Genomic DNA, 17,438 nt, shown 5'->3' with positions numbered 1-17,438 from the left:
ATTCTTAAAGGAACCGCTTCAGGCCTGACATAAACTTGAAATTAAATGGAGGCAATTTTATCCTACCATTGTCCTCTGTACTCTCGCTGACTCACCCCGCACAGCAACCAGATGCTCTCACAAGCCTCAGGTAAGGTCAAATGAACTGGAGTCAATTTCACCGTACCTTTGTCCTCTGTACTCTCTCTGACTCCCCCCTCACAGCCAGCAGATCCTCTCATTAGCATCAGAAAAGGTTAAATTAACTGGAGGCAATTTTATCCTACCTTTCTTCTCTGTACTCTCTCTGACTCCCCCCTCACAGTCACGATATCCTGCCAACAGCCTCAGGAAGGTTCAAAAGAACTGGAGGCAATTTTACTCTACTTTTGTCCTCTGTACTCTCTCTGATTCCCTGCTAAAAGAAAGCAACTCCTTCCACCAAAGTAAGGAAAGTTGAAATGAAATGGAGGCAATTTCAGTCTACCATTGTCCTCTGTACTAACTCTGACTCCCCCCTCAAAGCCAGCAGATCCTCCCACCAGCCTCAGGAAAGTTCAAAAGAAGTGGAGTCAATTTTACTCTACCTTTGTCCTCTGTACTCTCTCTGAATCCCCCCCCCCAGCCAGCAGATACTCCCACCAGCCTCAGCAAAAGTCAAATGTCCTGAAGTCAATTTTACTCTACCTTTGTCCTCCGTACTATCGCTGATTCCCAACTAACAGCAAGCAAATCCTCCCACAAATGTAAGGAAAGTTGAAATGAAATGGAGGCAGTTTCAGTCTACCATTGTCCTCTGTACTCTCTCTGACTCCCATCTCACAGCCAGCAGACCTTCCCACCAGCCTCAGGGAAATTCAAATGAATTGGGGGAAATTTTACTTTACCTTTGTCCTCTGTACTCTCTCTTACTCCCATCTAACAGCCAGCAGATCCTCCCAACAGCTTCAGGAAAGTTCAAATGAACTGGAGGCAATTATACTATACCTTTCTCCTCTGTGCTCTCTCTGATTCCCCCCTCACCGCCAGCAGATCTACTCACTAGCATCAGAAAAGGTTAAATTAACTGGAGGCAATTTTACCCTACCTTTCTTCTCTGTACTCTCTCTGACTCCCCCCTCACAGCCACCATATCCTCCCAACAGCCTCAGGAAGGTTCAAAAGAACTGGAGGAAATTTTACTCTACCTTTGTCCTCTGTACTCTCTCTGATTCCCTGCTAAAAGAAAGCAGCTCCTTCCACCAAAGTAAGGAAAGTTGAAATGAAATGGAGGCAATTTCAGTCTACCATTGCCCTCTGTACTAACTCTGACTCCCCCCTCAAAGCCAGCTGATCCTCCCACCAGCTTCAGGAAAGTTCAAAAGAAGTGGAGTCAATTTTACTCTACCTTTGTCCTCTGTACTCTCTCTGAATCCCCCCCCCCCACAGCCAGCAGATACTCCCACCAGCCTCAGCAAAAGTCAAATGACCTGAAGTCAATTTTACTCTATCTTTGTCCTCTGTACTATCTCTGATTCCCAACAAAGAGCAAGCAGATCCTCCCACATGTCAGGCCTGTAGTTATATTCTTTTTAGGATTTTTGGCCTGCCACACTTTCTCATAATTTTCTATCTGTTTCATTAGTGTAGTAGTTGGGAGTGGGGAATAGAAAGGAGTAGGATTGTGGAATGTATTGTTGTCATTCTTTTATAGAAGCCAAGGTCATCTTTTGTCTCCGCACCTCGACACCTGACCGGAAGCAGAGGGGTGTAGATGCCAGAGTGGAAGATGATGATTGGAACATGTGATGGATATGGGGTGTGGGGATAGATCATTTACTTTCAACTGGGTGGAATTCCAGGAAGAACATTAGAGTTGGAATTCCATAGACGTGCTAACTTGCCTGTATGATTAAAAGGGAACTTTAAGGATGATTCTGCCTGGTCTCTGATTGATTTCATACATGGTATTTAGAACGCTAACATTACAAATGTAAGGAAAGTTGAAATGAAATGGAGACAATTTCAGTCTACCATTGCCCTCTGTACTCTCTCTGACTCCCATCTCACAGCCAGCAGACCTTCCCACCAGCCTCAGGGAAAGTCAAATCACCTGGAGTCAATTTTACTTTAACTTTGTCCTCTGTACTCTCTCTCACTCCCATCTCACAGCCAGCAGATCCTCCCAGCAGCCTTAGGAAAGGTCAAATGAACTGGAGGCAATTTTACTCTACCATTGTCCTCGGTACTCTCTCTGACTCTGATCTCACAGCCAGCAGATCCTCCCGCTAGCGTCAGAAAAGGTCAAATTAACTGGAGTCAATTTTATTCTACTTTGTCCTCTGTACTCTCTCTGAATCCCGGCTAACAGCAAACAGTTTTTCAACCAACCTCAGTAATGTTGAAAGGAAATGGATGCAATTTTACCCTACCTTTGTCCTCTGTACTCTCTCCTATCCCCTGCTAACAGCAAGCAGCTCCTTCCACCAACCCCAGGAAAGGTCAAATGAACTGGAGGCACTTTTCTCTACCTTTGTCCTTTGTACTCTCTCTGACTCCCCCCTCACAGCCACTAGGTCCTCCCAGAAGCCTTAGGAAACGTCAAATGAATTGGAGGCAATTTTACACTGCCATTGTTCTCGGTACTCGCTCTGACTCTGATCTCACAGCCAGCAGATCATCCAACTAGCGTCAGAAAAGGTCAAATTAACTGGAGTAATTTTTACTCTGCTTTGTCCTCTGTACTCTCTCTGACTCCCCACTAACAGCAAGCAGCTGCTTCGACCAACGTAAGGAAAGGTGAAATGAAATGGAGGCAACTTCAGTCTACCATTGTCCTCTCTACTCTCTCTGACTCCCATCTCACAGCCAGCAGATCCTCCCACTAGCGTCAGAAAAGGTCAAATTAACTGGAGTCATTTTTACTCTGCTTTGTCCCCTGTACTCTCTCTGACTCCCCGCTAACAGCAAGCAGCTGCTTCGACCAACGTAAGGAAAGGTGAAAGGAAATGGAGGCAACTTCAGTCTACCATTGTCCTCTCTACTCTCTCTGACTCCCATTTCACAGCCAGCAGATCCTCCCACTAGCATCAGAAAAGGTCAAATTAACTGGAGTCAATTTTACTTTACCTTTGTCCTCTGTACGCTCTCTCACTCCCATTTCACAGCCAGCAGATCCTCCCACTAGTGTCAGAAAAGGTCAATTAACTGGAAGCAATTTAACCCTACCATTCTCCTCTGTACTATCTCTTATCCCCCGCTAACAGCAAGCAGCTCCTTCCACCAACCTCAGGAAAGGTCAAATGAAATGGAGGCAATTTTACTCTACCATTGTCCTCTGTACGCTCTCTGACTCCCCCCTCACAGCCACCAGGTCCTCCCAGAAGCCTTAGGAAATGTCAAATGAATTGGAGGCAATTTTACACTGCCATTGTTCTCGGTACTCGCTCTGACTCTGATCTCACAGCCAGCAGATCCTCCCACTAGCGTCAGAAAAGGTCAAATTAACTGGAGTCATTTTTACTCTGCTTTGTCCTCTGTACTCTCTCTGACTCCCCGCTAACAGCAAGCAGCTGCTTCGACCAACGTAAGGAAAGGTGAAATGAAATGGAGGCAACTTCAGTCTACCATTGTCCTCTCTACTCTCTCTGACTCCCATCTCACAGCCAGCAGATCCTCCCACCAGCCTCAGGAAAGGTCAAATGAACTGGAGGCAATTTTCTCTACCTTGTCCTTTGTACTCTCTCTGACTCCCCCCTCACAGCCAGCAGATACTTCCAACAGCTTCAGGAAAGTTCAAATGAACTGGAGTCAATTTTTCTCTACCTTTGTCTTCTGTACACTCTCTGGCTCTGATCTCACAGCCAGCAGATCCTCCCACTAGTGTCAGAAAAGGTCAAATTAACTGGAGTCAATTTTATTCTACTTTGTCCTCTGTACTCTCTCTGAATCCCGGCTAACAGCAAACAGTTTTTCAATCAACCTCAGTAATGTTGAAAGGAAATGGATGCAATTTTACCCTACCTTTGTCCTCTGTACTCTCTCTTATCCCCCACTAACAGCAAGCAGCTCCTTCCACCAACCTCAGGAAAGGTCAAATGAACTGGAGGCAATGTTACTCTACCATTGTCCTCTGTACTCTCTCTGACTCCCATCTCACAGCCAGCAGATACTCCCACTAGCGTCAGAAAAGGTCAAATGAACTGGAGGCAATTTTCTCTACCTTGTCCTTTGTACTCTCTCTGACTCCCCCCTCACAGCCACCAGGTCCTCCCACCAGCCTTAGGAAAGGTCAATTGAACTGGAGGCAATATTACCCGACCTTTGTCCTCTGTACTCTCTCTTATCCCCCGCTAACAGCAAGCAGCTCCTTCCACCAACCTCAGGAAATGTCAAATGAACTTGAGGCCATTTTACTCTACCATTGTCCTCTGTACTTTCTCTGACTCCCCTCTCACTGCAATCAGCACCTTCCACCAACCTCAGGAAAGGTGAAATGAAATGGAGACAATTTCAGTCTACCATTGCCCTCTGTACTCTCTCTGACTCCCATCTCACAGCCAGCAGACCTTCCCACCAGCCTCAGGGAAAGTCAAATCACCTGGAGTCAATTTTTCTCTACCATTGTCCTCTGTACTCTCTCTGACTCCCATCTCACAGCCAGCAGATACTCCCACTAGCGTCAGAAAAGGTCAAATGAACTGGAGGCAATTTTCTCTACCTTGTCCTTTGTACTCTCTCTGACTCCCCCCTCACAGCCACCAGGTCCTCCCAGAAGCCTTAGGAAAGGTCAAATGAATTGGAGGCAATATTACCCGACCTTTGTCCTCTGTACTCTCTCTTATCCCCCGCTAACAGCAAGCAGCTCCTTCCACCAACCTCAGGAAATGTCAAATGAACTGGAGGCAATTTTCTCTACCTTGTCCTTTGTACTCTCTCTGACTCCCCCCTCACAGCCACCAGGTCCTCCCAGAAGCCTTAGGAAAGGTCAAATGAATTGGAGGCAATATTACCCGACCTTTGTCCTCTGTACTCTCTCTTATCCCCCGCTAACAGCAAGCAGCTCCTTCCACCAACCTCAGGAAATGTCAAATGAACTTGAGGCCATTTTACTCTACCATTGTCCTCTGTACTTTCTCTGACTCCCCTCTCACTGCAATCAGCACCTTCCACCAACCTCAGGAAGGGTCAAATGAACTGGAGTCAATTTTTCTCTACCTTTGTCCTCTGAACTCTCTCTGACTCCCATCTCACAGCCAGCAGATCCTCCCACTAGCGTCAGAAAAGGTCAACTTAACTGGAAGCAATTTTAGCCTCCCTTTCTCTGTATTCTCTCTTATTCCCCGCTAACAGCATGCAGCTCCTTCCACCAACCTCAGTAATGTTGAAAGCAAATGGAGGCACTTTTGCCCTACCTTGGTCCTCTGTACTCTCTTATTCCCTACTAACAACAAGCAGCTACTCAACCTTTGTCCTCTGTACTCTCTCTGACACCACCCTCGCAACTAGCAGATCCTCCCACCAGCCTTAGGAAAGGTCAGTTGAACTGGAGGCAATTTTTCTCTACCTTTGTCCTCTGTACGCTCTCTGACTCCCATCTCTCAGCCACCAGATCCTCCAACCAGCCTCAGGAAAGGTGAAATGAACTGGAGGCAATTTTCTCTACTTTGTCCTTTGTACTCTCTCTGACTCCCTTCTCACAGCCACCAGGTCCTCCCACCAGCCTTAGGAAAGGTCAATTGAACTGGAGGCAATTTTACTCTACCACAGTCCTCTGTACTCTCACTGACTCCCCTCTCACTGCAATCAGCTCCTTCCACCAACCTCAGGAAATGTCAAATGAACTTGAGGCCATTTTACTCTACCATTGTCCTCTGTACTCTCTCTGACTCCGATGTCACAGCCAGCTGATCCTCCCACTAGCGTCAGAAAAGGTCAAATTAAATGGAGGCAATTTTATCCTACATTTGTCATCTGTACTCTCTCTGACCCCCCCCCCCCCACTCCCAACCATCCGATACTCCAAACAGTCTCAGGGAAGTTTGAATGAAATGGAGGCAATTTTACTCTACCTTTGTCCTCTGCACTCTCTCTGACTCCCCGCTCCCAACCATCTGATACTCCAACCAGTCTCAGAGAAGTTTGAATGAAATGGAGGCAATTTTACTCTACCTTTGTCCTCTGTACTCTCTCTGACTCCCCTCTCACAGCAAGTAGATCCTCCCACCATCCTCAGGAAAGGTCAAGTGAAATGAAGGCAATTTTATTCTACCTTTGTCGTCTGTACTCTCCCTGACTCCCCCCTCACAGCCAGCAGATCCTCCCAACAGCCTCAGGAAAGTTCAACTGAACTCGAAGCAATCTTACTCTTACTTTATCCTCTATACTCTCTGTGACTCCCCACTCACAGCGAGCAGGTACTCTTACCAGCCATAGGAAAGTTCAACTGAACTGGAAGCAATCTTACCCTACCTTTGTCCTCTATACTCTCTTTGACTCATCTTCAAAGCGAGCAGATACTCCATCCAGACTCAGTAAACGTCAGCCCGAACTAGAAGCAATCTTACTCTTACTTTGTCCTCTATACTCTCTGTGACTCCACCCTCACAGCCAGCAGATCCTCCCACCATCCTCAGGAAAGGTCAAATGAGCTGGAGGCAATTTCACCCTAACTTTGCCCTCTGTACTCTCTCTGACTCCCCTGTCACAGCTAGCAGATCCTCCCCCAAGACTCAGGAAAGTTGAAATGAACTGGAGGCAATTTTACCCCACCTTTGTCCTCTGTACTCTCTCTTTTTTTAAAAAAAAATATTTATTTTTCTTTAAAAAGGACAAAACAACACATACAGAACAAGAGCAAGGAGAAAAAAAAAAGAAAAACAATTTCATCAAGCATGTCGTTTGGTTGCAAGTTTTTGTGTAGCTGTTTTTACAATTAAGAATAAAGTCACTGGTTATCCATTAAACATAACTAAATATTTCATTGAGCATTGTGTGTTCAGATTACCATTAGTATTCTTTCGTTTGTGGCAGCCCTTATTTCCTTACATCCATAATTATCTATTAGGTAACAATAAGTCTTTATAGAATTATAATATCACCAATCTCTAAGAAATAAGAATAAGGATTAAATCAAAAAATTCCCATTAATTCATATTACACATTTCTACTTTCAGTTAACCATAACATTTTCAATCATCCACAACTCCAAATATAATTTTCCATTATTAATTATCAATCCATGTAAGATTCATCTTTTTATTTCAGATGATACCGGTGCTTAAATCAGATAAAATCTTGCTAGAATGGCAAGCAACATTAAATAAATTTGTTTGGAAGGAGAAAAAACCGAGAGTAAAGATGAAGATCATGCAAGATACTCGTGAAAGAGGTGGCCTCAGACTCCCAAACCTCCGATTGTATTATGAAGCTGTGGTACTGACGTATGTAGCAGATTGGTTTGGGAAAACAAAAACGGAACTGTTGAATATAGAAGGTCATGACCTTGTTCTGGGATGGCATGTATATCTTTTTTATGAAGATAGGGTGGATAAAGTGTTTAACAATCATGTTCTCCGAAGTGCCTTGATGAGAATATGGAAGAAGCACCGGCCTAATTGGGATTATAAAATACCGCTTTGGTTGGATCTTGCAGACACCATGTGGATTACAAATACTAAGTCACTTGGGGGGTGTTTATATAAAGACGTGCTTATTGCTGATGGGGACGAATGGCAGTTGAAAACTTTGGAACAACTGTTGGGAGAAGGAATTACTTTAAATTGGCTACATTATATACAGTTACAGAAGAGATGGAAAGAAGATCGCAGGGTTGGCTTTATGGATAAAGAAGTGGAACTGATCAAGCAGATAAAAGAGACTGGCCCAAAACAGGTTAAAAGAATATATAATGTATTGTTAGAAAAAGACTCAGAAAGTGAATTGGTTAAGGATTGCATGATTAAATGGGCTCAGAATTTTGATGAATCGATTATGTTGGATACGTGGGAAAAAATATGGGTTCAGAATGTTAAATTTACACAGTCACAGAATTTAAGGGAGAATTTTTATAAAATGTTTTACAGATGGTATTTAGATCCTAAGAAATTATCATGTATGTACCCAAACGTTCAACCAAAATGCTGGAGATGCGGGTGTTTAGATGCTACTTTTTTTCATGTATGGTGGACTTGCAATAAGGTTAAAGCTTTTTGGATAAAAATATGGTGGGTTATGCAAAATGTATTTAAGAAAAGGATACAATTTACTCCGCAAATGTTTTTATTGGGAATAATTAAGGATTTTACTAAAAGAGAAACAAAATTGGTTTTGTATATGGTTACAGCAGCCAGGTTGTTGATTGCTCAACATTGGAAAAAAGATTTTTTACCGACAATTGATCAATGGATTCAGAAAGTGGCGGGGTTTGCGGAAATGGCAAACTTTCTTAAAAGGTCAGAAGCAGGAGAATTATATACAGGAATGGGTAAAATGGATTGATTATATACAGAATAAATATCAGACTAGGAAGTACTATGTAGCCTTTAGGTAAGAATGTTCAGATTGACAGATGAACAGAGTAATTAATATATGGGATGTTTGGAATTATTAGAGTGGTGTAGAGCGGAAGTCAGGGGGGTGGGTTTGATTGGGAGGTGGGGGAGGGTTACGGTGGAGGGTGGGGAAATATATATGTATAATTAATCTAGAGGATGGGATCAATGGGATACTGTTACTTTAAGAGAAATCTATATTATGATTTATATATGCTCAATTAATTTAGAAGATGGGGTTAATGGGCTATTGTTACTTTAAGAGAAACTTGTATTACGATTGTTGGGAGGTGAGGGGGCACAATAACTGAATGAGAAATCTATTTTAAGACAGGGGAGGGGAGGGGGTACAGTATTTGTATGTGATCTATATTATATGTCGGGGGGGTCGGGGGGGCAAAAAGGGGGGAAATCTGTTTGTATAAAACTTTTTCAATAATAAAAAAAAAAGCCAGAAGATCCCCCCACCCGTCTCAGGAATATTCAAATGAACTGGAGGCAATTTTACTCTACCTTTGTCCTCTGTACTCTCTCTTACTCACCGCTCATAGCCACCACATCCTTTTACCAGCCTCAGAAAAGTTGAAATGAACTGGAGGAAATTTTGATTTGTCATCTGTACTCTCCCTGACTCCCCTCTCACAGCCAGCAGATCCTCCCACCAGCCTCAGGAAAGTTCAAACGAACTGGAGGCAATTAAAACCCCATCTTTATCCTCTGTACTCTCTCTGACTCCTCTCGCAACCAGCATATACTCCAACCAACCTCAGGAAAGGTCATATGAACTGGAGGCAATTTCACTCTACCTTTGTCCTCTGTACTCTCTCTGACTCCCCTCTCAAAGCCAGCAGATCCTTCCACCTTCCTCATGAAAGGTCAAATGAACTGCAGGCAATTTTACTCTTCCTTTGTCCTCTGTTATCTCTCTTACTCACTGATCATAGCCACCAAATCCTCTCACTAGCCTCAGGAAAGTTGAAATGAAGTGGAGGCAATTTTACTCTTCCTTTGTCCGCTGTACACTCTCTGACTACCCTCTCAAAACCAGAAGATCCTCCCACCCATCTCAGGAATGTTCAAATGAACTGGAGGCAATTTTACTCTACCTTTGTCCTGTGTACTCTTGTCAGGCCTGCAGTTATATTCCTTTTTAGGATCTTTGGCCTGCCACACTTTCTATTATTTTCTTTTTTTTTTATTAAAAAAGTTTTATACAAACAAATTTTCCCCCTTTTAACCCCCCCACCATACAATGTAAATCTCATACAGATGCTATGCCCCCTCCCCTCCCCCCAACCCCCCAGAAAATTTTTCCATTCAAATATTATACTAAATATTTTACCCCCTCTTTCTATTATTTTCCTATGCTGTTTCATTCGTGTAGTAATTGGGAGGGGGGAATAGAAAGGAGTAGAATTGTGAAATGTGTTGTTGTCATTCTTTTCTAGGAGCCAAGGTCATCTTTTGTCTCCGCACCTCGACACCTGATCGGAACCAGCGGGCTGGAGATGCCAGCGTGGAAGAAAAGGATTGGACCATGTGATGGATCTATGGGTGTGGGGAAAAGATCATGAACTTTCAACTGGGTGGAATCCCAGGAAGTTCTTCAGATTTGGGATTCCACAGCACGATGCCAACATGTCTGTCTTATTAAATTAGAACTTTAAGGATAGCTCTGCCTTAGACTCTGATTTAATTCTGCATGATATTTGGAACGCTGACATTATCCCAAATCTGTCTCTAAAATAAATCACCAGCACCCTGCACGGGGGCTGGTAAGGGGGTGCTGATTTCCCAATGCTGGCCGGGTCAGCCTAAAATATCAGCGAACAATTATGAGAAAGCTTTTTGAGATAAGAAGCTGAGATGAGACGCTTCTCTGCAAATCTTCAAAGGCGAAGGAATTCCTGTTTGAGATTTATAGCATCTGGGAAGAGGCACAGCCTGAGGGGGACGGAATGGAGGAGGCTGGAAAGGCTTTTTCTACACCCGACTAGAGGATGGCAAGAAGATCTAATGAATGGAGATCCCAGCCACCCTCACGCAGTCATCTCTGATTGGCTTCCCGGACCATTTCGGACAACTAAATGTGAGTGCATGGTCCCCCTCCTTCCCCCAGCCAAGGCTTGGAAAAAAAAAACTGGAGTGGAGATTTTGACTCCTTCCAAATAGCGATAAATGAAATGACCCATTACCCTGCAACTGAGTTGAAGACAGATTCCCTATCAAAATGGGAAATTCAACCCAGCCAGCAAGAAGGGATTTGGCTAGCATCTTTCACTTGCCAGCCACCGGAAATTGGGCTGCAGCTTGTGAATGAAGCACCACCAAATTGGGCTTTCTTCCCAGAGTATGGATGGAAAAGATACCAGTGGGCAACTCCGTGGCCATCAGCATGGGAAAATCCTCCAAGCCAGCAGAGGGCACCTATTTGGCCCATAACTCTTCCAAGCCAGCAGAGGGGTCCTTGGCACATAAACCCCCCTAGCCAGCCATCATTGCTTGAACTGCAACCTGTGAATCAGGAAACCCCGGGATGGGTCTTAACCCCAGGTCATGGATGGGAGAGATGTCAATGGGCACCTGCTCTCCCTCAGCAGATGGCACTATGGCAGATAACTGGGCAGTGGCCAACCGAGGGATTGACCTCCCCACCGGTTCCAGTCTCCCCTGCAATGCCCCAACAGGTTCTTACCCCACCTTCCTACCCAGAAGCGTTCTCAACAATGGAAGAAGGGATTACCAAGGGGGAAGCTACAGGATGGATAATGGAACAATGTGATGAGGTGGTTCCTAAGTTTAGAGATGCAACTAGGTTCCGTCCCTCGGGGAAGCCAATAAAATGCCGGCGTTGCTGTCAATTTGGCCACAGAGCATCAGAGTGCTTGGCTCCTGCCCCAATGCCACAAACATGCACACCAACCACCACGGCGGCAAAGAGAAGGCCCCAGATGCCACCAGAAAAAAGTCATCTGGGCCAACAACCTCTGGAAGAGGATCCCCAACTTAAGGTGACGAAAAGTCCTACCAAAGGGGAGGCCTCTGTCACTGCGTTTATTTTGATTTGCCAGCTGTGCCTATATTTCTGTGCAGACTGAACTGGTCACAGTTCTTATCTGACAATGATTTACTGCGCATGCACTTTCACATTCCTTCTTAACTTTCTCTTCTGATCTTCTGTTCGCCTGCCAAGGAGGTAGGCACATAGCTTTGCCAAGATGTAATTAATTCAGTTAGCAAGTTTGTATTTTTACTTTCTTTTATATTAAAAATGTTTTTATTAGATCTTGCTTCGGGTTTATTTTTGCTTATACAGAAGTATACTGCCAGGAAAAGCCACGATCCATCATCATTAATTGCAAAGGTTTAAATTATATTCCTTGACAGCCTCGGAGGAGGAAAAGGGCCAAAAACCTCTGGAAGAGGATCCCCAACCTAAGGTGATGAAAAGTCCTACCAAGAGGGTGGCCTCGGAGGAGAAAAATGGCCAGCCAGGGATGATTGAATCCAAGGGCCCAGAACCTGCAGCACCTGCAGCAGAGACAAAAACCCCAGGGGTCCAACAAGTACCAAAAAACTTGTTGGGGGATGCTCTGTCGAGAAACCCGGAGTATGAAAGTAATGGAAGCCAGGAGAAGCTGATGACAGCTATGAAATTGGCGCTCCCAACAGACCAGTGGCTCACCAATAACCAGGAAATCCTAACAATGGAAAATGGATTAGCCTGGAAGGGGTCCAAACTGTATGTCCCTGCGGGGTTGAGGCTGGAAGTTCTACAGCGAAGCCATGAGGCATAACTAGGAGGCCACTTTGGATTCCTAAAAACGCTCCACCTAGCCAAGCGTCAATTTTGGTGGCCAAAGATGGAATTGGAGGTGGAAGATTACGTAAAAAGCTGTGCTACTTGCGCAATGATGAAACCACTGCCGGAGAAGTCCCCTGGACTGCTACAACGAGTGGCCAGCCCTAACTGACCATGGGAAGAGGTCGCAATGGACTTCATCGTCGAACTCCCAGACAGCAGTGGGAACAGAGTAATCTGGACAGTTATTGATTTGGTTTCCAAGCAGGCGCACTTCATCGCTTGCTCAGGGTTGCCATCCATAAAGAAATTAGCGAAAATGTTTGTGAAACACATTTATCGCCTGCACAAATTGCCCAAGAGGATCATTTCAGACTGCGGAGTTCAGTTCACAGCCAAGTTCTGGAGAGAGGTCCTGAGATCCATTGGGTCCACACAAGAACTGAGCTCAGAGGTTCATCCCTGCATGAACTGCGCAGCAGAGAGGGCCAATGCGGTGGTGGAACAATACATCCGGTGTTATGTGGACTATCAGCAAGACAACTGGTCGGACTTGCTACCCTTCGCCGAAGTGGCGTACAACGATGTGGTCCACAGCAGCACGGAATTAACTCATTTCCAGATTACCAGTGGCATGGAAGTTGTTGCCATGCCTGAGCTGCCTAGAGAACCTCCCTCCTCCATGTCTTTGAATGAATGGATGGACATGCTAAAGAAAGGATGGGAGAATACGAAGAAGTATCTAGCAGATGCGGCAGAAGCCTACAAGAAGCAAGCTGATAAACATCGCTCGCTCCAAACCCCCTTTCATGTGGGGGACAAAGTTTTTGTGTCTACCAAATACATAAGATTAAGAATGTCTAGCAAGGGAAGTGGCAGGATTAAAGATCAATAAAAACAAAACAAAAATGATAACCAAGAACATGACAAAAAAGCAAGAAGAGGAACTGGAAGTAACAACCAGAATGCAAATAACTAAGAAAGTGAAATACTTTGGGATCTGGGTGTCGGCAAAATGTTCCACAATTAAAGATGATAACTATAATAAATTAGTGATACAAATAAAGAAAGAGTTAGAAAATTGGAAAAATATTCAACTCCACTCATGGGACGTATAGCGACAATTAAAATGAATATTCTACCAAGAATCTTATTCCTGTTGCAAGCCGCACCTATTAATCAGGGTAAAAAATTCTTTCAAGAATTAAACAAAATAACAGCTAGGTTTATTTGGCAGGGACGAAAGGCAAGGATTAAACTAAAGTCAATGCAAGACAGCAAGGAGAGGGGAGGTTTAGCATTACCAAATTGGGATCTATACGCATCGGCAGTATCAATAACATGGGTGAAGGATTGGATAGAGCTAAAGAATAAAAGAATTTTGACTTTGGAAGGCCATGATTTGCAAGCAGGCTGGCACACATTCCTATGGGATGATAAAAATAAAACACACAAATACTTTCAAAATCATTTAATTAGAAGAGCGTTACTGCAAAAATGGCTCAAAATAAAAAAAAACCCACTATGTGAAAATTCCAAATTGGCTATCACCGACAGAAAGGACGACTCATCCAAATTTTATAGATTGGAACAAAATGCTAAGATATAGAGACTTAATTGATAGACAGGGAAACTTAAAAACAATTGAAGAATTGGCAGAACAGAATATGAAAGTTGACTGGTTAACTTACCTTCAAATCAAAACTAAATACAATAAAGATACCAAATCATACGACATTGAAACAAAACCACACGAATTGGATAAAATCATTCAAAGCCCAGATAGAAAAATGATAGGGAGAATATATAAATTTCTCCTGAAGTATAAAATGGAAGAGGAAATTGTGAAAGAACAAATGATAAAATGGGCGCAGAACTTTGGATATAATATTGAATTAGACAAATGGGAAAAATTTTGGGGAACAAACTTAAAAATGACACTCTCAGTTGCATACAAGGAAAACCAGTACAAAATGTTTTATAGATGGCACCTGGCACCAACAAGGTTAGCTAAAATATAATCAAATACCTCCCCAAAATGTTGGAAATGTGAATCGATTCACGGAACGTATTACCATTTATGGTGGACCTGTGAGGAGGCTAAAAAGTTTTGGAAAAAGATCAAAAATTGGCTGGAGGCAATAACGGGAGTTAAAATAGAATGGAAACCAGAAATCTTCTTATTAGGAATAATGGCTGCGAAATACAAAAAAGAAATCCAGTATTTAATACTACATATAATAACGGCGGCAAGGATTGGCTATGCCCAGAAATGGAAAAACAAACTAACTCCAAGTGAAGATGAAATAATAAGAAAGGTTATGGACTGTGCTGAAATGGACAAACTAACTAAAGAAATTCAGGGAAAAGAAGAATCAGAATTCTACCAGATATGGGATAAATGGTATAGGTGGATGGAGGAAAGAAATAAGAATCAATGAAGGAATGTAACAAAACTTAAAAATAATAGTTATGGGTAAAATAAGAAAGTTAAGAATGGTGAAACCCAAATAAAACATAATTGAATGGGGAAAAAAATAATAAAAATAAAAATAAAAACTTTTTTAATTTTTGGTGATTAATAAGTAGAACGTTGTAGCTGCTTATAGAATGTTTTTGTTTTTAAAATGTTTATTCGTTAACAGATAACCCATCGTGACAATAATAATGAAATAATAACTCTAACTGGTAAAAACAATTTGGATATAAACTATAATATGGGACCTGGGGAAAAGATTTACTAATTTTATTAATATTTTTTTTGTTTAGATTTTGTTATAAAGATGTAATCTCTCCTGGGTACTTATAACTTCTAGTAATAAATTTTTGTCTAGATTTATTATAATATAAATATAAATGATTCTAGACAAAAGCACGTTTAAACAAATATAGTTAAATCAGAATGATGGTATATTGATGGTATAAAGATTTTTGATTTAAAATGTACAATTCAACATGAATGAAATATAAAGAATGATTGTAAAAAAAAAAAAAAGAATGTCTAGCAAGGAATTTGGTCCAAAATTTCTAGGTCCATTCCCAATAGTGAGGATAGTTAACCCAGTTACAGTTCGACTCAGTCTACACAGAGGTCTAGGGAAAATTGACCCAGAATTTCATTGTAGCTTGTTGAAGCCAGTAATTGGGTCTAACATAAGAGCACCCACCCAAGCTTTCTCTCCTCCTGTAGTGATAGAAGGGGAACCACAATCTGAGGTGGGAAGATTCTTAGACTCCAGGCTGAATAGGGGTCGCTTACAGTACTTAGTGCATTGGAAGGGTTACCCTTTATCTGAAGCTACTTGGGTGAAAAGTTGGAACCTTAAAGTGTAGAAGTTAGTAGAACAATTCCATGAGAAGTTTCCCGATAAGTCAAAGGGTTCCCCCCGGGGGGGGGGGGAGAGGTGGTTAATTTTGTTATGTTAACTTTTATGTTATTCTCTTTTCAGGAAACATTTTTCTTCTGAGGAAAGGCCACCTGTCAGGCCTGCAGTTATATTCCTTTTTAGGATCTTTGGCCTGCCACACTTTCTACTATTTTCCTATGCTGTTTCATTAGTGTAGCAATTGGGAGGGGGAATAGACAGGAGTAGAATTGTGGAATGTGTTGTTGCCCGCAGATCCTCCAACCAGCCTCAGGAAAGTTCAACTGAACTGGAAGCAATCTTAATCATACTTTGTCCTCTATACTCTCTGTGACTCCCCCCTCACAGCCCGCAGATCCTCCCACCAGCCTCAGGAAAGTTCAACTGAACTGGAAGCAATCTTACTCCTACTTTGCCCTCTATACTCTCTGTGACTCCCCCCTCACAGCGAGCAGGTTGTGACTGCCCCCTCACAGCGAGCAAGTACTCCCACGAGCCTCAGGAAAGTTCAACTGAACTGGAAGAAATTTCACCCTACCGTTATCCTCTGTACTCTCTCTGACATGCGTCTCAGAACCAGCCGATATTCCCACCAGCTTCATGAAAGTTCAATTGAACTGGAAGCAATCTTACTCTTACTTTGTCCTCTATACTCTCTGTGACACCTGTCTCACAACCAGCCGATACTCCCACCAGCCTCAGGAAAGTTCAACTGAACTGGAAGCAATCTTTAATCTTACTTTGTCCTCTATACTCTCTTTGACTCCCCCCTCACAGCAAGCAGGTACTCCCTCCAGCCTCAGGAAAGTTCAGCTGAACTGGAAGCAATCTTACTCTTTTTTTTAATTAAAGTTTTTTTTTATTGTTTTAATTAAACACACACACACACAAAAAAAAACATTCTTCATTACATCTTCCAGAAAGCATGTCGATTGGTTACAAATAAATTTTGTGTGTTACTACCACAATCATTCTTTATACTTCATTCATATTGGATTATATATTTTAAATGAAAAATCTTTATATACCATCAATGTACCATCACTCTCATTTAACTATATTTGTTTAAACGTGCTTTTATCTAGAATCATTTGTATTTAAGGACACAACCACATACTGGCATTCGTTAGCTATTTCTGTAAATTTCAGGCTTATATCCAATTGCTTTCACCGATGCCAACCCATATAAAATCATTAAACATTATCCATTAACATTTCGTTATTATTATTGTAGTTATCTAACATCTTTATAATAAATCTAGACAAAAATTTATTACTAGAATTTATAAGTACCCAGGAAAGATTACATCTTTATAACAAAATCTAAACAAATATAATTAATGAATCTTTTCCCCAGGTCCCATATTAGAGTTTATATCTAAATTGTAGTAAAATTTATAGGTACCCAGAAAGAATTACATCTTCATAACAAAATCCAAACTAAAAAGTATTAATAAAATTGATAAGTCTTTTTCCCAGGTCCCAATTTACAGTTTATATCCAAATTGTTTTCACTAATTAGAGTTGTTATTTCACTATTATTATCATAATGAATTATCTGTTAATGAATAAACATTTTAAAAAGAACAAGAACATTCTATAAGCATCTACAAAATCCTACTTATTAATCACCAAAGATTAACTAAGTTTTTAATGATCAGCATTCATTGTCAACCTGTGTCTATCCAGTAACAAAACACTCTTATCTCTTTAGCCAGTCGTTGCGTCAATTCTCTTATTAATTTCTTTATAGAGTTCTTA

The sequence above is a fragment of the Natrix helvetica genome (genome assembly GCF_964273705.1).
Source record: "Natrix helvetica genome assembly, chromosome: W".
Lineage (NCBI taxonomy): Eukaryota > Metazoa > Chordata > Lepidosauria > Squamata > Natricidae > Natrix > Natrix helvetica.
The sequence above is the reverse complement of the archived record's forward strand: the minus strand, read 5'-3'. Positions refer to the sequence as shown.